Here is a 19,613-nt window from a genome sequence, read left to right on the forward strand (position 1 = left end):
AAAAACGCAAGGATATCCGTACACGGCAGTCGTCCGTCCGTCGGCAGACAAACCACATGGCTGGCGCCGGTTGCGCGTCAAGTCGAAGGCAGTCCAGTACCACACGCCGCTGTCAGGTGCTAAAGGTAGTTTCGGATGACGCCTCCCTACTCATGGCGCGGACGCCGGCTGCAGAGCGGAAATGATGGAAAGAGTGAACGGGCGCGCCATAGTCCTACCTATGCACGCCGTGGCGGCGGCGGCTCCCCTTGTGCATCTTACCTTACACCGTCGTACAAGGTCCCCAGGAAAGAAGGGGTGGAGAGAGAGAGAAGAAACTCTCGCCTTTTGTTCTTTGTTCCCTCATTTGTTTTCACCTTTTTTTCTGCTTTGTCGCTGGTTCTTTCGTTTTGTGTTGTTTTTTGCTCTCCGTTAGGGGGCGGCTCCGTGCGCACACACGGGTGTGTTTGTGGTTGGTTGGCTGTTCCAGGCCTGTTCTCGGGTTTTCGCCGGCGGCGTATCGGATGCCAGATCCGGTGTTGTTTTTCCCGCACCGCCGCGGCGCGGGCTGACCGAACCAGGGTTGGGATATGTAAACGTACACGTCGAAAGCGGTACATGTACAGCTAACGACGTTCAATGCGAGTATGCACGTGCAGCGCGCCGGGAGCACGGTGGTGACGTTTCTTTTTTTTTATTATTTGTTTTTATTTTTGCAATATTGGACAATGGAGAAGCAAGGTCAGGTGATAACGACGGGTTATGAGCAGGGTAGAAGACAACCGAAAATTGTCACTAGCAAGAGCTAGATTCCACTCTTTCAAAACAGCGTTTATAGAAAAGGGTTACGATATGAGGACTTTTGAATTTTGTGATGCACTATACATGCAATCTGCTGATAAACGTGGTGATAAAAGAACGGCATATGCGTAGTCAAATGTAACAAAGAAAAATAATGACTCGACTACTTCATTTCCTGCGCTCGCAAGACTGTGAAACCTGGACAGTAGTTTAAAAGCCCAGGTGCCCAGATCCTAAATCAATCGATAGAACCTTCCACTACCGCGTCCGTCCAGCCATAGAGTGCGCTTTACGTCTTCGCAGTGCAGCAGAATAAATCCAAAACATTTTTCCATACACTACAGGAATCAAGCTGCACCCGTGAGAAAAACTACTAAACTTAAGCGTAAAACTTGTACTGTAATAAAGGAACTCGAATCAGTAAAACTCTAAAAGGGGAAATGTCTCTTCACACTACATGGCGATATGTCATACGCATCTAGTCAGAATGGCCGAGTGGTCTAAGGCGCCAGATTTAAGCTCTGGTCCTCGAAAGAGGGCGTGGGTTCGAGCCCCACTTCTGACACTTCTGTTTTTTTATTGTGAGCCAATCTAGTACTGGCGAAGCGTATTAGTTCTAACGCCATACTTTAGGCAGAGCTAAACGAGAAGCCGCAAGTGTTACGAAGTAGGTGGTAAGTAGCGGGCGGGTGAGGTTGAAATATGCTCGAGGAACGCCGGTTTTTAGGAAGGAAGCCGGTTGCGTGTGTGTGTGTGTGTGTGTGTGTTTTTTTTCGTACAACGCATTCGCTCAGCTAAGGCTATGATATGTCAGCTGCAACCCGTTGGTGCCCGACAAGCCTCTCGGTGTCATACGTGCTAACAGCAGCCTGAGGTCCGAGCAAGGCGCAGCACATTTCCTGGGCCGAATTGCCCCCTCAGGTAGCCCCTAATATTACAATAACGTAAAATTATTCGGAAACCTTCCAAAGCTTTTTGCGTTAATCTACAACGTTATCATAAATGTAAAAAAAAAAAAACGAGTAAATAACGCCAAGCATTACTTATGAAAATTCACAAAAACTTTTAGGTCAGAACGCTATGCTAAAACTGTGCTCAAAAGTTATAATACTGTTCGCATCATCGTTACGAAGTAAAATAGCACATTTATTCCTGTCCAAATCGCGCTTTCTTAGCAATTATAATATATAGTAGCAGAACTCATACTTTAAATCACTGCTCCAAATATGCTGCTTAAACGCCCCAGTTTGGTTACGTAACGATTATATCGCAGTTTCATACGCAGCGTTTGAAAGGCGCTGCAAATAAAAGAGGTACAATGATAAACATGCATTAACATTTCGCTCCAACAAATTAATATCGTTAGAGGGTTTCCGTGTTGCCTAATTTAGTACTCTACTGCAAACTACGGCACTGCGAACCTATCGGACTGTGCCGTTATTAATTCAACTCAGCTTTCCCGCCCACATGACACAGCCAACTGGAAACACTGGACTCTTCCTCTCCACATGCCTTCTCTCTGTCTCGGATCTCACTCCGGAGTTTCATTCTATGCGGATACCTTTTCAACCGCGCTGCACGGCTGCGGTAGCACCACGTTTTTAGAAGTTGTAAAATGCCCGGATAAAATTTATCTTCCTTGTCTTGCGACCTGTAATTCATCTGAGGTGTGGCCGCAGCCCAAACGCGTGTTACGGAATCAGAATACGGAACTTACAATAAAAGTCTTCATACCAAGTATTCACTCTTTCAAAACTGCCCACACCTGAGAGCTACGTCGATATTAAGCCCTACGCGAAACAATAGAAATTTGACGATGACAAAGACACGACTCCGAATAACGTATTGTACAAAATAGCGAAATTGCTTCAACTAGAGGGCTACGAAAGTGCCATTAAAGCACAAGCAGAGCGCATGCAGTGCTTGCGAGCGACAGACAAGTAGACAGAAATGAAAAGTAATCATAGTAGCAATAAATAAAAACGGGCGGACGGACTGATTATAAGAGCGTTCACATTGAAACGCTGTGGTGGCAGTTTGCACTATGCTCATCCATTGTTAATTTAAAAAGCGCGAACAGGAAGACACAGGAGAAGATAAAAGGAAGCCACAGTACAAGCGCTGACTCCACAACTCAGCCTAAGCCTTTAATCCAAGGCCCAGATAAAAACAAATATGACGAAAACGAAGCAATCACGTGAACCTGCTACACAAAAAGTCACTGAAAAAAGAAATCTCTTTGTGCTTGAAAGAGCAAGAGAACTCTTGCTGACACACTTATTGTCCCTTGAAATAAAAAATGCTTTAACTATCTCTCTCGTCAACTTTTCTTAGTGGCGATACAAAATCCTAACCTGATCAAACATGGGAGTACACTTCTACTTCTCCTTCCTCATTGTTTCACAGGAATGACAATGCGAGACCAGAAATGTTTTGTCCTTGCCACTTTCCAAGTTGTTCCGGCGTTCCAGTTCGCGCTGTTTAAATTAACAATGGATGTTTACCAACTCGCCCAAGAAAGTATCTTGGTTGCACTATGCTCGACTTCTTGTTTTTCTTATTGCTGAATGTTGGTGAAAACCCACCAACTCATTCATCATTTCAGTTACTAACTTTTTTTATTTCTACTCTTCTGACATTGTTTTCTGCTTTTCAACCACCAATTTTCCAATCGCTTTCTGCTAACTTGTACCGCAGATTCATCAACCCCACCACTCGTGACGCTGAAACCGTGCGATGTCAGTGCACGTTAAAGAACCCCAGGTGGTTGAAATTTCCGGAGTCCTCCACTACGGCGCCTGTCATGGTCTGAGTCGCTTTGGGACGTTAAACCCCACAAACCAACCAACCAACCTAAGCCATCAGGGGGAGAAACTGCGCCTGCATCGACCTCCCAGACATTGCACATGTGTAATATTCTTTTTAAAAAAATTGTAGCTGCGTATTCTACCTAGCTTCAAAAAGATAGGCCACTACTGCCCTGGCTGCTGTATCAAGGATGTGGTCTGCGCATTCCCAAATTCCGGCTCAAGGTGACTATCTGATCATGATTGTCATTAGCGCTATATTAACGAAGGCCGAATGCAAGGCACCGGCGTGAGGCGTACGGATGCGCGAGGCTATATTTAGGCTTTCTGCAGGCTCGGCTAGATGGCTAGAGCGCCCAGGATTCTGGGCGCTCTGCATGCATTGGCACATTACTAAGAAGTTTTCAAATTGTTACAATGTAGAGGATGACGGCACACAAGGCGCAAGAGGCAAAATTTTAGTCTAAACAGCGACAAATACGAAAGACGACACACAGATAAGGCAGTATTATTTTTCTTTTTTTTTTTTGAAGGAAGGAAAAATGATAATCTTGCCCCTTGTAGCAACCGAATCAAACAATACAACAATGTGGAAAATTAGGCAAAGCTTAAGTCATCATTAACTGAATGCAGCAGCACTAGGAGCTATGTTGCCGCAACAGGCTTCTCTGTTGCAACAACGCTGCAACACTGCTGCCCAAGCGCTGTCACTTTTTTTGCTCTTTCTGTGTGTTGTCAGCGCTTAAAACAAAGGTCTCAAGCACGCCGCCAAAGAAGCTCAGTAATGCGGTTCGCCGGCTCCGAAAATTCCCCCTTTGTTCCGAAAGCAGGTTCCAGCTTTGTGAGTCAGCTTTAACATCCAGACTGGTTTGCAAATTAAATAAACTAAAATACCTCGTTCCCTGAAGGTGCTAACCCCTTACTCTGCGTTAACCTCGGACAGACATCAGCTGCCCTTAAGAGCGATCGCATCCGACCACACACTTTCTTTTTTCATATTGTGTTTAGGGTAGTCGTTTGATCTCAAATAAGTTTTTTTTTTCTCTCCCCTCGTGTACCACCTACGTATAATGTAACCTAAATCAGACTCACACACGTGTGTGTGTGTGTGTGTGTGTGTGTGTGTGTGTGTGTGTGTGTGTGTGTGTGTGTGTGCGTGCGTGCGTGCGTGCGTGCGTGCGTGCGTGCGTGCGTGCGTGCGTGTGTGTGTGTGTGTGTGTGTGTGTGTGTGTGTGTGTGTGTGTGTGTGTGTGTGTGTGTGTGTGTGTGTGTGTGTGTGTGTGTGTGTGTGTGTGTGTGTGTGTGTGTGTGTGTGTGTGTGTGTGTGTGTGTGTGTGTGTGTGTGTGTGTGTGTGTGTGTGTGTGTGTGTGTGTGTGTGTGTGTGTGTGTGTGTGTGTGTGTGTGTGTGTGTGTGTGTGTGTGTGTGTGTGTGTGTGTGTGTGTGTGTGTGTGTGTGTGTGTGTGTGTGTGTGTGTGTGTGTGTGTGTGTGTGTGTGTGTGTGTGTGTGTGTGTTAGAACGCGGCAACGGCATCAACAACGTGCGCACATGCACCCAGCTTAAAAAAAGTTCATTTTTATAAAATCAAGACATAACATGGTGCCAGAAGTGGGAATGGCGCCGTTCACCGAAAATCTGGCAAAGCCGCTGTGAGCGACAAATCAGGAGCATGACGCTAGAAGACGGTAACTTGCATCTGAAATGGCCGAGAACTACCTGGAAGTAGGGTTGTCTGACATAACGTTTGGCAGGAGCTGCCAACTCGGGCCTCTCCTTTCATATTAGAGGGCGATATCAAAATCACCCTGCCAGGACCTTTGAATACACGTTACCCCTTCAAGCTCATTTGTTTTGTTTTGTTTCTTTCAGAAATAACCGTATGTGACGTAAACCGATATGTCATTTTAGCAGCTCTCGCCGAGAAGTCTTCAAGTGGCGACTGTTTAGTCTTTAAACAGAAGGAAGCACGTGCCGCTTTCTTTTCCCACTAAGAATTAAAAACTGTGGCCACAGTTTTTCAGTCCGAAAAAACTACAGAAAATTTTCTGATGTTACGACAGAATTTCTGTGCGGTTTTTGACGGGAAACCTGTTGTGACAACAGAACTTTCTGCGGTAACATCAGAAATTTCTATAGTTACAACAAAAAAGTGCTACAGAACTACAGACAACAGAAATATACTACAGAAAAACTACAGAACTACAGAAAAGTACTGCAGAACTACAGAAAAATCTTATGGTTACGACAGAACTACAGGATATTTTGTCGTATTTTGGACACAGTTCTGTAGTTTTTTTCGACTGGGAATTAACGAGACGAATTGGTTTAATTTCATTTCATTTATAGACATTTGTTGTTTCTGTTTCTTGATTATTTTGTATATATTGTTACCATTGTCATTTCTCCTGTTTTCCAGATCCTGACTCGCCAGGGATGAAAATTTTGTCAATGCGACTCTAGGTACCAGTTATTAATGAGACCCCTGACTAAGGTATGTTGCTTATCCAAATTAGCTACTTCGGGTTGTTTTTGCCCTAAGGCATGCACAGACGGCTTTCACTCAGCCTCAGTTACAACCTGAGAAACGTCTGCGTACAACCACGGAGCTACCAACTCGGCCATTCCACGTGGTGTAACGAATGAAGTCATACACTCCGTCAACCATATAAACGCACGGCCATATCGCCTGACGTTGCAACATCACAAACTTCATGTGACATCAGTCGAATGGGAATTTCCTAGCACCACAACCAACTAAAGTGGACTAATGCTACAGGAGTAATAATCGCGAAACCTGCAAAAGATCAAGTGTCACTGGTAAAATGTCACACTGCGTAAGGGGGGAGGCTTAAGCCTGATATACAAAAGGGTAGGTAGAGTAATGGGAATTGTGGTACGTGCAAGGTAAAAACGCTCAAATTAAGAACCACCTGTTGAGTTCGGTTGAGGTAAAAACGGCCTAAAAGGAATCACAAGACTTTTTTCCTACACGATATCAGGAAAAGAAAAACAGTACATATAGTCCCGCGGCTATGAGAGACCCAAACGTTCGCGAAACGCGGCCGATGCACGTGCACCGCTGGGTGCACGTGCATATATGGATGTCCAAAGAGTGACGTATTCATTTTCCAGTGATGTAAAGATGAGGGTGATTAATTCTTTCCGGAAAAGAATAGCCATCACCACCACTTCTCCAGAGGCGTGCACATTTAGTTTTGAAGACACCATACTACGAGATGGAGCAGAGCGCTGTAGCAGGCCGGCCTCCATATGCATACGCATATCTGAGCACCATCAGCGCTACCCACTAATGCTCGAAGGCTGTTAAAAAAAAAAAGAAAAAAAACAACAACTAACGAACACCGCAATAATCAAAGGGGGTCATAAATAAACGGATCGTATTTCCACGGGACGGGCTTTTCCACCAGCCGTGCTGTCAAGAAAAAAGCAAGGAGACCAATGACAAGAACTATAGTTAACTGCCGGGAGCCACACTTCGCGCTGCCTGCGGCTCTTGCACCCTCTCTGGGCCCACCAAGCCCAAATGACCTCGCCATTGCGCCGTACTTCCTCCTCACGGAGATAAGGGGCCGGCAGCTGTCAACAACGCCTTCTTCGCCACCCTGGTTCAACTCCGTTCTACAACCACGCTGCGGCCGCGTGCTCACTCTTCCACCCATCCTTTCATTCCTCTTTTTTTTTTTTTTTTCTGGCTACGCCAGCATGCTTTTAGACATATCAACGCCTCATTGAAACTAGGCCGCCCGATAGATGCGTTAACCAGTGGGACATAGCTAAAACAAAGGTTTCCAGTTGTAATCGCGCAGTCGATTACAGTTAGAGAAACCAAGTGAATAGAGTGTGATCCGTTTAATTTCGGTGTTGTCCGAATATGGCTACGCCCTCCTGCCCGTCGTGGTGCCTTTGTTCCGACGGCTCGTGCTCGACTGGTGTTCCCTGGCTCAAATCCAGGCAGAAGTGCAGCTTTTCGATGGAGACAAATTTCAAGAACACCAATGTGATGTGCAACTTATACATTGCATACATACATTGCCAACTTACTTTTTGAATAGGAGTTCAATAGCAGCCTAATTGCTTTCCAGAAAGACGCGGAAATGTAATGCGATAACATTACTAATTACTCCTCAAAAAAACTAACGACATTACATTAGAATTATTGCAAAAAGTAATGCACTTTGAAATTACTTCCTTGTTTTCACCCAACAAAAATTTCTTAATTTACTGCGCCTCAGGAGCTACTCGGCTTTCTAAACGGCCATCGGAAATTTTGCACAAGTTGCAGAAGGGATGCCCTTGCATAGAGTTTCTTATACTAACTAGAGGGAAAGCTGAGGGCGCTGCACTTCAGCCATCATGGGCGCGCTAAGAATCATGGGCCAGTGTGCTACTTGTTGCGGCACTAAAAACTTCCTTGAGTCTTAAGTAATTGCACAACCATAAATATTTCCAAAACGTTTTTTTCCTTTTAAAGTGTGCCCATTAAGTGCGAAATATTGGCATTTGTGCTGTTCAAAACTAAGCCAATAGGAGAAAGAGCCATCGCTTATATTGGATAAATCCCGCACTGACATGCTGTTCTCTCCCTTTTTGAAATTTATAGTCACAATATTTAATGATAGGACATTATTTACGATAGAACAACGTTTATCTTTGCATTAGTTTTGGCCAAAAAGTTGTAGTTCTGCACTCGGTAGCTCTCCGGCCCATGATGCTTTGAGCGCCCATGGTGGCTGAACTGGCCGTCTGGAAACTCCATGTAAACTCCCATAGATGGCAGCAGAGCTTTCCCTCTAGGTAAGAGTAAGAAACTCTATGTGCCCTTGGCCATGCTGATTAACGACTCTTCTGCATAGTGCAGATGAAGGCAGCCGAGTGTTCTACATATGAGATTTTGCATCCTTCCGTACAATTAGAAAATCATCTAGTCATCGTCGTCGCTTTACTACTGCGATCAATTTGCATGCTCGATGCTTCATGCGGCCGCGCCCTGCTAATTGTGAAGGATCCATCGTACGAGTCACCTTTAAGCATGCAGTGGCAGCAATTTCTTGTTCCTGATGGCATTTCTGCACAGTTGCGCAACACGCTGTTTAACTATCATGTAAAAGCAAAAGCTGACAATTAGTTCGCACACTCGGGTTTGCGCCACACCTTTCATATTACGCAGCTTCCTCAGCTCTCTATCCGAAACGAAATGGAGTCAAACACAGCATTCCCCCTTAAAACACAACACACACATTATTTGGACTTCCTGCCTCCGCCAAACTCCGCGCCGCCGAACATCCTTCCCAGTTATATAAAAAGTTCTCTCTTCTCAATATTTTTCCTCACTCTTCCCGAGAAGCCGAACCACTCGCTAATTCCCGGACACATAATTTATTTACGCCTATATGCAATTAAGGTGCACCTCCGTCACGACACTATCTGTCGACACGGCACCCGTTTCATTTCCCTACCTCTGTTTCTCGATCGTCTCCCCGTAATAAAATTCTAGGGGGCACTTTTGACCCCTGAACTGCGATGAGACGAAATCCTTTATCGCGCGGTGTTCCGAAGCCCTCCACTACGGCACCTCTTTCTCTCTGTTTTCACTCCCACCTTCAAGATCACGCGATAGCGTAAGCTTCCAGCCAACATGTAAACCCCGCTTTAACCGAGCCGAATGAGCGTACCTGCGTGGTCTAGGGATAACGTGAATGCAAGGGTCTTATTGCCAGGCTGATTGCACCCTTGTGAAAGGAGAGGCCCGTCCTGGAAGCTCCTGCCAAACGTAATATCAGGAAGTCCTACGTCCAGTTAGTGTTCGGCCATGTCAGCTGCCAGCTAGGGCCTCCGACGTAACGAAAGCGCTACGTACGGACGGACGGACGGACGGACACGATCCGCTAGCATGAGCCATGAAAGGCTATTCGTCTCCCCGGGGTCTTCGACCAACAGGATACGGCCTTCATCGTCACCGCTCCTAGAAGTGTTCTTTCTCAAATCACAAGAAGATCTTAGAAAGCCGTAAAAGCTAGGCGGGCTTCCCCTCACTTCACTAAAAGGCTAGCTCCGTCTGTAGCAGCTGCAGGAAGATAGCGCCACCGTTTGCCAGTCTCTGAGCGCATATTGCGACGTGGGCACTCGAGACGTTGCCTTCGCCTAGGCTTGCCGGTTATCGTTCTTGCTTTCAGACCATCTATCCGGCAAAAAATGGAGCGATGATTTACCGACACAAACAGCAGGGGCGAGGTAACAGAAGAAAAGTAGTATCAAAATTAATTTTTTTCACCTCTAAATTACAGCTCCAAAGTGATTCCTCACATTACTTAGTTATTTTACAAGAAAATCAATGCATTACATTGTAAATTACTAGCTAGAGTACTGCAATTTATTTACTGCCATGTCTGACGTCCGCGCACACGTTAAAAAACCATAGGTAGCGTAAATTTGGTCGAAAATTGTCCTTCACAGCCCACACTTCACCTCAGTAACTACCAAAGTACTCTTATAGTTACCATAACATAAGAACTACCGCAAATTCCGGGCTATACATGTTTAAATGTTGGCATTTCGCGTGGTGCGGACTATCTACGTGTGCAGACTATACATGCTTTTATACTTTTAGGATTTATTGTGAGACCAAGAGAAGCAAAACAAAATAAACTAAACGCGGTCTAAGCACGGTGCGACATTTTGCCGTGCTAAAGCGCATAGCGAAATCAACTCCGGCATGATATTACAAGCGATATGCAAAGGAATGCTACTCGCGAAATTTTAGTAGCTGGTTTTCAGTTCCTGGGTTTGTGAGCATATGCACAAGTCTTCGATATTCATTGAGGTTCTATGATTGCGAGGAAGACAGCAAAATTGAAAAAGAAAGAGTAATTCCGGTGGGGTGTAGAAATTGCTTCTATGCCGTCTATGAAAGCTCTCCTAGAGTTTTAGTGTTTGACAGTAAAGTTTGCTTGCTGATTGTATACCGTAAATGCGAAGGTAAGCATAGAGACAAGATGAGCGCAGTGTCACAAATGTAGCGTTTATCGCAAACTCAGTGACAAAAAGAAAGCTCTGTAAAGAAAAAACGTAGCAGCGACGTGTTAATTGCGAAATTTATCTGCCGCTACTTGACATGTTCGCTAGTGCGTTTTTACGTTCACAATGCCTCCAGTTTATTTCTAGGATTGAGATAAACTCTTCAGTTTTTAGTAGCCTTCGCTATGCCTTGCTGAGTAAATCAGTCAAATGATTGGTTGACTTCTCCAAACCCCGATGCAGTTTTCGTTATGATTATCGTCAAACCGATTAAACGAACTTAATTCACGTGACCTCTATATGACCATAGCTTTCCATGTTTAGGTTCACGTATACACCGTCTGATCACAATTTCCACTGCAAAGATCCATCATAGCTCTATTTATATTCACAGAAGTGCAATGCAGACACTGGGCTGGCATGCGACTAAAAGCAAAATACAAAAGAAAATAGACAATAACGAAAACAAACTATGAAGACCTGGGCACGGCACTAGCTTCGAAAATGGGTATCAGACGAAGATCGAAGTATCGGCCCTAGGATCTACACCAGCACTCACACAAAGCGGCAGAGTTAATTACCTTAACACTTAGAAATGCGCCCTCCAATAGGCATGCAGTTCGCTACCACCATTAGAAGCGGCGGCTGCTTCCACGTCACGACAGACCACTGAAAATAGTCACCGCTATCGAACAGTCGTTCTCTTCTGCACATGTACCAGCACAGTGATGCTAGTTATGCTGTTGTCTTACTTCGAGGAGAGCAGCACTGTTATTAGTTTCGTAACTACAACTTTCAACTCCATTAATGCTACTTTTAATTGAATGGGCTGCTATGGAAACTAGCAGCCGTTTATATAACACAGCGCACAGAAATGTGGCCTTTAGGAACGGGATCGAACCCATGACCGTCGGAACAGCAGCCGACCCCCTATCTCACTGAGCCACCGCTGTGGAACTACTTTTCCAGCTATCTGTTCTGTCACTGTAGTGTTCATACCGCCTGTTTACTGGAGTGTAGCAGCATGCCAATTCTTGCACCATTAATAACTATAACAAAGATGTGGCGCAGCATTGCCTGTTTTTGTAAATAACTTGTTTATTGCTTCAGGGCATAAAGGAATATGTAAAAAGAAATTGAAAGGGGTATTAAATGAAAGAAAAAAGTTTGGCTGTTCTAATAAAGCTCAAGCGAGAACGATGATAAGGCCCTTGCATCCAAGTAATTTAAGAAGATGGGTTGTTCGGCGAAAGGCCCACTGCCGTCAGGTGCCGAATTCTCGTCGGCTTCTGTGCCGGGCAAAGCCACAACAAGTGGTGAATATCTGCCTCATTGTTTTGTGATTTGCAAACAGGACATGCTAGATGTTGATATAGCCATCAGTATTGAGGCCATGTTCGTCGCAGTTGCCGTGGCTGCCGCATTTCGTAAGGCACAGCGTAGTGTACCCAGCGCCTGAAAACCGCCGCCGCCGCCGGGCGTAGTGACAACTGCGCATCCTCTCTTGCATCTGGCCTCCCATTCACCCTCGCTATCGGACGAATGCGCGTTTAAAAGCGTGAGCGGGGGCGGGTGATGGAGCGTACATCTCTGCGAAGCACTGAAGAGGGAGGCATGCGGCGCGATTAGATATAGGACCGAAGAGAGCAGACACACCACAGTCGAGAAGCAAGGAGCGACCGTCTTAACATTTTTTTTTTTTTTCTGTTCAACTTTTTTCAGAAGGCGAAAACGGTCGTACGTCTTCGAGGAGGTCGGCAAGGCTCTCTCCACTGCCCTCGACCGCTCGCTGTCCTTTGACGTATACGGCCTGCGTACACCAGCGATTCGTAGACTTGGCGATGCGCGTTCGAACGAACTAGGCAGAGTTGGAACCATAGCTATGAGAATGCGTTCAACAGATGCTTTCTTCGTTGCGATACTATTACAACACTGCATCGCTGATACAGTCCTACAGCACGCCGCAGAAAAATAATTCAGTACCCTCGACAAACTGCTTCAATTTGCTCATTTAATCGGTCGAATGTTCTCAATCATTTTGCCAGAGCCGAAATCAGTTCCAAGTACGACTAACCTGGAACTTTAATTTCAAAGCCCTTGATTACGGCGTAATGTCATTGCTTTCAGTAATAAGTACAAAAAATAACAATGATTCGAATATATTCAGTTCGATTATCTTTAAAAAATCACGTGAGTTACTTAGCAGTCACTCAGACGTGCGAATAAAGATCGTTGATAAGATGTCCGTCCTCCGCTCACTTTTCCATCAACTGTTTCTGCGAGAGCTCCTGTTGTTGATTACTTGTTTTGTTAATTGATCTCCTTTTTCGTTATGCAATTCTTAGATATACATTGTTAAGTAGAAGAAAAGGCCGATAGATATATTGAAAAGAAGATGATCTATAAAGGTGGCGTGGCAGGAAGAGCTAAGCCTGGAAGATAACACAACATATTTGGACAAAGATCTAAGGTAGAACAGGTTCAAAAGAAAAAGGGCTAATTATAGGACAAAGCGAAGGGCGGTCAACGAAGAGAGCGACCCTATTTAGAAAGAAGACAAAGCTCTCACAAATTAAGATTTTTTAATAATGGCTTAGTTGAGACGAAGCGCCAGATACGGTTCGTTGTACAGTTCTAGCTAAGTGTTCTACGATATTTTACTATTAAAGTGAACAACACAGAACCCAGTGGCTAAACGCGCGCAAGCCAGGACATCAGGCCCTTCATGAATTGATATTTTTATTTCATAAATTCTATCTACCCACCGCCATTGTTGAAAAAAAAAAAAGAAAACAAAGCTTGCGCGTGTGATGTATTGCTTTGGAAGAACAATCGTCGCGAGGCCGCTGTGCGTTCCTCATGCTTCGTGCAGACTATGTATGGCCTGTATGGCCCGTGGGATCCGAGCGCCGGCTAGGAGACGTATTAGCTCGTCACGGTTCTTCGAAGCGATCAAATCGAAGAGGTCAGTTTAATAATGCTCGAAAGACGGGGAGCAAGTCGGTACCGTGTGCGCGCCACCTATTCAACCTTCGCTCAACTTAGGCCCTACGCGCTCACACGTGAGTTTTCCCGCCAGCTATATGCGTACACTGCTCCACTCTACAGAGTCCCTCTAAGCTACGGATCGAGACGCGTGCGATTCACCAACCCTCCAGGACAATACCATTCAGGTCTCCCCTTGTTCTCACGCTCGAAATCCCCGCGCCACTGCATACATGCATCTCTCTTGGTGTTTATTGCTTTCCTTGTGGGCGTTTTAGTGCCGAAAACACAGAACGACAAAAGCTTTTCTTGATTTTCTTTTTCGTGCCGCAAAAAGTCCTCTTTATTTTCTGTCTAGTCTCAACTTTCTCGTATTTTTCTGTTTTCCACAACTTTTTTATTTTTAATTTTGAGTAAATAGCGACATTCAAATATGAGCGTTCCCAGTGTGATGCTGATCAATAGTCTGTTTTATTTTATTTATTAGGTAGTACTTCTTAACAATGGTGTTTTCTACAGCTGCCGAGTATAGAGCCATTGTACTTGCCTTTTGGTGAGGCAGGTACTCCGCTTCCTTAAATTTGGAGACGCACTTTTACGGCATATCGCGGCAATGTTAATGACCACCCGGATGCTGATCATTAGTCTGTTTTATTTTATTTATTAGTAAGCATTTCTTCCATAACAATACGATAGCTGCAGACTACAGATACATTGCATTTGCCTTATTTGCTGAGGCAGGTACTCCGCTTCCTAAAATTTGGAGACACACCTTTACGGCATGACGCGACAATGCTAATGATCGCCGGCGCAAATCCGCCCTTGAGGATACTAGTTTACTACACGTACTCTGATACTCACTTAATCACTTCTTTGTGAGCATGTCTTTACCTGGGGGCAACGTATCCGACTCGGAATCCCCAAACATTGTTGGCTTCAGTTCCAACCTCGCGGCAGCTACCGGATCGCAGCTAGGTCACGTCATGTAGTCTCAGTGCTCGGTCATGTCATGCGACAATTGCCACTCGCCACAGGCACACACCCCAGTCGAAAAAGAAATTACATAAGTATTTCGGTTGTCACAACCGAATTTATGTGCAGTTTTTGACAGTGAACCTGTTATGACAACAGAAATTTCTGTAGTAACGTCAGAAATTTCGGTAGTTACGACAGAAACGTACTACATAACTACAGACAAGTACGACAGAAAGAACTGCATACCTACAGGAAAGTACAACAAAACTACGGAACATTCTGCGGTTCAGGACAGAACTACACAACGTTGTATTTTTGACACAGTTCTGTTTTTTTTTTTTTTTTTTTTTTTTTCGATTGGGTTCAAGCTCGCAACGCCACCAACGCCTAATTCTTTGTACGATGCAAGCCTTCAAAACGCACTTAAGTTCGTTCTGAACTCGTCTTTTTATGTTGGAAATGCGATCTGCACGTTCTGAGCATTATTATGATCTTGGAATAACAGTATTGTGCGACCGATTTCCTTCCGCGCTTGAACCAACGCCTTTAGAACGCGAGTGGCGTACCTGAACCGGCATCAAAGAGAACGCGAAGGTTGATTGCTATTCCACCTTCCCACCCGAAATCAGCAACCCGAGTTGACAGCTCCTACCGATAATACGTGTGGTCTAATTACGTCATACACCTCGTCGAAAAATCAGTGCTCGGTCTCGTCCCCGACCAGGTCTGCCAGCGCCACGCCCATGATTTTAATTAACGCCGGATCTTTTTGCATAACGGAGCGTTTAACGCTATTAAATTAAAAATAAACTAAGGGAACAGTCTACAAAACCGAAAACTGCTTCGCTTTTATAAACCTTGCACAATACCGTAAGCAGTTCACAATTTCACATAATACGCGGTGCGTTTCCCCGACAAACATATCGGTGCGACCGAAATATCTAAGGAAAGGGCGGAAATGCACGGTACGCGTGTTTCGAATCGCGAAAGACAACTTCATTCGTGGCTGCTTTCATTTGACTCTTGTTTTTGTTTTTCGTTCCTTTTTTTTAAGACAAATGCTGGTCGCTTTGTTATTTGCGCAGTTGTTTTGCCTTGCCTTTGGTTAATTCTGTAACTTTCGCTTGCCTTTTTTTTTTTTCTCACGCGCAAGAGCGTACAAAAAGAAACAGCGACGACGAGCTCCGCGTAGCTCATCCCGACCTGCCGCCCCCACTGTTGTGTACACCCCTACTTTTTGAAAATTGTTCAATGCGTCCAAAGGGCACGTGAACAGCACGCGCAAGGTAGATTGACTTTTTTGTGTGTTCTTTTTAATTTAGGCTCAGTTTTCGCCTTCTCTCCTCCTCTGTGTGCCGGTTCGATCTGCGCACGCGGGGACGCCATTCTGATGGGATCTTGCATCGATGTCAATGTTCACTACTCACGCCGCTTGAACTCGAAGAATGCAGTCGGCTTGCGCGCCACCCGTGTCCAACTGCGTATGTTTGTCCCGCCTACGAATCTAGCACAAACTCGACGTCCTCGGGACGTCAAGGCTTGGTTTGGTTTGGTTTGTAGGGTTTAACGTCCCAAAGTGACTCAGGCTATGAGAGACGCCGTAGTGGAGGACTCCGTAAATTTCGACCACCTGGGATTCTTTCACGTGCACTGACATCGCACAGCACACGGCTTGAAGTTAGACTAGTTGGTTATAGTTCAGCACAACTGAAATTTGTGAATTTCAGTTATACTGTCCCCAGGACTCTCTCGCACACCAATGGACTACGTAATAGCAGAATGCGGCGTCTACGCTCGTTTTCAGCGTCATAGAAACGTCGTGTACCGCAATCTCGAATATCAATTAATGTTGAGCAATCTACAGGACGGGACTTGTTTAAGTCGCCAAGTTCGCCCTAAAGTCTGTCTTGTATTCTGTTTGCGCTCATGCGATGAATGAGCATTTTTATGTGTAAATGAGGGTCAAACAAATATACCAGTAAGAAATCACGTTAAACTCCTTCTACTGTGTTTCAACTGATGACGACGCCGATTGGGTTTTGCGTAATGAATTGGAATAATGGTATGATGTAACCGGAAATTATATATCAAATCAAATAAGATTCGAAATGTTCCAAAAAAAAGATTTCTCGACATTTACCTCTCTCCCAGCCCGAGGTGAGCGCAGGCACAGCTGTTCTACATTCACTTAATCCTAGAGCAGTGCGCACAACCTCCAAGGGCCCGTACATTACGAATAAAACCTAGGCGGCGTGTGCAGAGTCCCCGCACAGACTACAGGTGCATACTCAGTGATGACCAAGCGTTTCCGGCACTGACAACGAGACGGGGGCTCCAACCGCTTTGAAACAATTCCTCCGGGCTTTCTTTACTCCCCCTAACTGTAAAACGACCGTGTGTTTCCTCTATTTTCTTACAGCATTTAGTTGCATGCGGGACGGTGGCTAGCGGGACGCTTTTCCGAGGGGGCCTGCCGTGGTGAGGCTGCCAAGCGGGCACACCGGGGACAGGAAACGAAGAACCAGGTACGGCGTGGCGAACAATGGGATTCACCACTAGGGGGACAAGTATAATACACATCTGGAGCTTTTATCTCCCGTCTATTATACCTACCCCTCGGTTGAGAAGGGAGTGGGGGAGGAGACGGGTCTCCCACTTAAATTAATAACCCCCCCTCCTGTACCGCACGTCGTACGTGGCAGGGAGCTGTCCTGTCATAGCAGGCAAACATGAAGTAAACATGCATCTGGTTTTTGTTAAGCATTAGTACAGACCTCTTTTCGCATGAGAAGGCTGCGGTATTAAGACAGTTTTGGCGGGCCAGTTTTAATTTAAACAACGCTCCACTCAGCGGGCGCTGAGACACGCATGATCAGTGAACTCAGTGTATAGAAATTGAGCAGAACTTTTTGCTGGGCTAGTCGGTTCATTGTGACTTGAGTGAAACAGCGCGAAAGAAACCCGAAGGCGAAGCGAAGAAGGGACAGGAAAGAGCGCTGACTGACAACTGAATTTTATTAAATGAAACTATCAGTTTTCAGTTCTATCAGTTTTTACCTTTTCCACAATTTCATTTCGTCAGTCTTTATCGGTTTTATACTTGTTTCCTGCTAGCGATGTTTTATCTGTTTTATGGTTTTTTACACCATGTTTGACTGACTGTTTATGTCTTCAAGTGTAACTTTTTTTTCACTTTGTTTTCATCCATTTTCGAATTCAGTTGACTTTTAGCTTTTACCGTTTTTTTTTGGGGGGGGGCTCTTTATTCCATGTTCCTTTTACTGTTTTTGTCATCAAGTTTAACTTCATTTTGTTTTCATCTCTTGTTGAAATCAGCACACTTTTAGCTTTATCACCCTGTTATGTTTTTATCGCTTTTTGGCTCTTTACCGCCACGTGACGTTGACGGCATCTGATCTATTCCACTGCTTTCCTATATATTGTACGAGTTTCGTTCAATAAAAATCAGTTGTCAGTGAAACATGGTGTAAAAAACCATAAAACAGATAAAACATCGCTAGCAGGTAACAGGTATAAAACCGATAAAGACTGACGAAATGAAATTGTGGAAAAGGTAAAAACTGATAGAACTGAAAACTGATAGTTTCGTTCAAAAAAACTCAGTTGTCAGTCAGCGCTCTTTCCTGTCCCTTCTTCGCTTCGCCTTCGGGCTTCTTTCGCGCTGTTTCACTCAAGTTACAGAGATTGAACTGGGCTTTAGCTTGTCCCAGGAGTCGAAGCTTTCGGTTATGTGTAGACTGCCTGCCTCCTGCTAGACGGCCACGTCGGCGAGAGCTTCAGGGCTTCTTTGGCTGACGTCTTTGCATTACGTACCGCAAGCTATTCAGGATCGGCAAGGATATTTGCTGCACGCGGTATCCGCAGTAATCATTTCGAGTGCCTGTGAACATCTGGTTGTGGGAGCTAGAACAATCCGTACCAGGAGTCAAGAAAATTTTGTAGGTGCGTTCTATACATAAAAAACCGCGCAGGCCTCCTCACCACTACATATTTTCGAAAGGAAGAAAAAGAAATATCAGCAAATGAAGCACTGCAAAGGGTTCAGATCGACTGATGAGGTGTGTGGGAAGCTAGGAATAGCACTTTTCCCGAATTGAAAGGACAAAGAATATTTCAGTTTTTCTACAGAACTGAACACGAATTGTTCTGCTAGAAATCTAAAAAACCAGTGAGGAAATGTAATCAAATACAAACCTAATATCTATAAAAAAAATTTCCTTCCTTCTGCGAACGTTCCTACAAAACGAGCAGTCGATTGATATAGCAAAGCGCTATCGACAGCGCTGCGGAAAGACGCTGTAACTGTTATGCTATGAATTGTTATGCTATGAATTGTTATGCTATGAATTGTTATTTAAAAAAAATTCACAACACGGATCTCCATTTAAAGGTCGCCACATGAAGCCAGTAAATTACCTTTATCATTTACTACACAGACAGAAAGATTAAGTTGTTGATAACGGAAAACTGAACTAGCTCCGCATCACGCAAGACGAGACGAGCGAGAGCTGCATATGAGACCAATAAGGTTTACGAGAAACAGCCACCAGAGGTCGCACGTCCAGGCAGAGTTTTCCGAACCTTCCTGGCCCCTGCCGTGTCGCCCAATCTCGCAGGGCATGTATGCACAGTATGAGCGCCTCTGTGCGAATGGATGGAGTCGCGAGGCCGAACTGCCCATCTCGAGCATGCCGAATGTGAATGTGCGACAGGCCATGTCTCTTTATGGTCTCTCTTTCAAGAACAGTCCTGGCTAAAATTTATGACAGGTCTTCTTCAACTTCGTGGCCGTTATTTGAAAGGTATTCTGAAATTTGGCAACCAACTCAATTCTTGCGAATAATTCTGCGCACGTACTGTTTATTGATTCGTTCTGTGAAGCGAATGGAGCGATATTCACATGTTGTTCGAAATTCGAATATTCCCGCACCCCAGATCGAAACACTTCCTACTAAAACTAAGCTTGATTTCTCTCCACCTAGTGCCGACTAAAGGTGAGGACATTGCCGT

At 44.9% G+C, this 19,613-nt stretch overlaps 1 protein-coding gene and 1 non-coding gene across 2 annotated transcripts in view; one reads left to right on the forward strand and one right to left on the reverse strand.

The window, feature by feature from the left end:
• LOC146176571 (uncharacterized) overlaps positions 1-19,613 on the reverse strand; it is a 90,030-nt gene that overhangs the window by 11,270 nt on the left and 59,147 nt on the right. The gene's annotated exons all lie outside the window — the stretch shown is intronic.
• Positions 1,262-1,345, forward strand: TRNAL-UAA (transfer RNA leucine (anticodon UAA)). Its single transcript has one exon. It is a non-coding gene; the product is annotated as a tRNA-Leu (tRNA).

Source organism: Amblyomma maculatum, chromosome 10 (assembly GCF_055883805.1).
Source record: "Amblyomma maculatum isolate TAMU_Amacu chromosome 10, ASM5588380v1, whole genome shotgun sequence".
In the NCBI taxonomy this organism is placed as follows: domain Eukaryota; kingdom Metazoa; phylum Arthropoda; class Arachnida; order Ixodida; family Ixodidae; genus Amblyomma; species Amblyomma maculatum.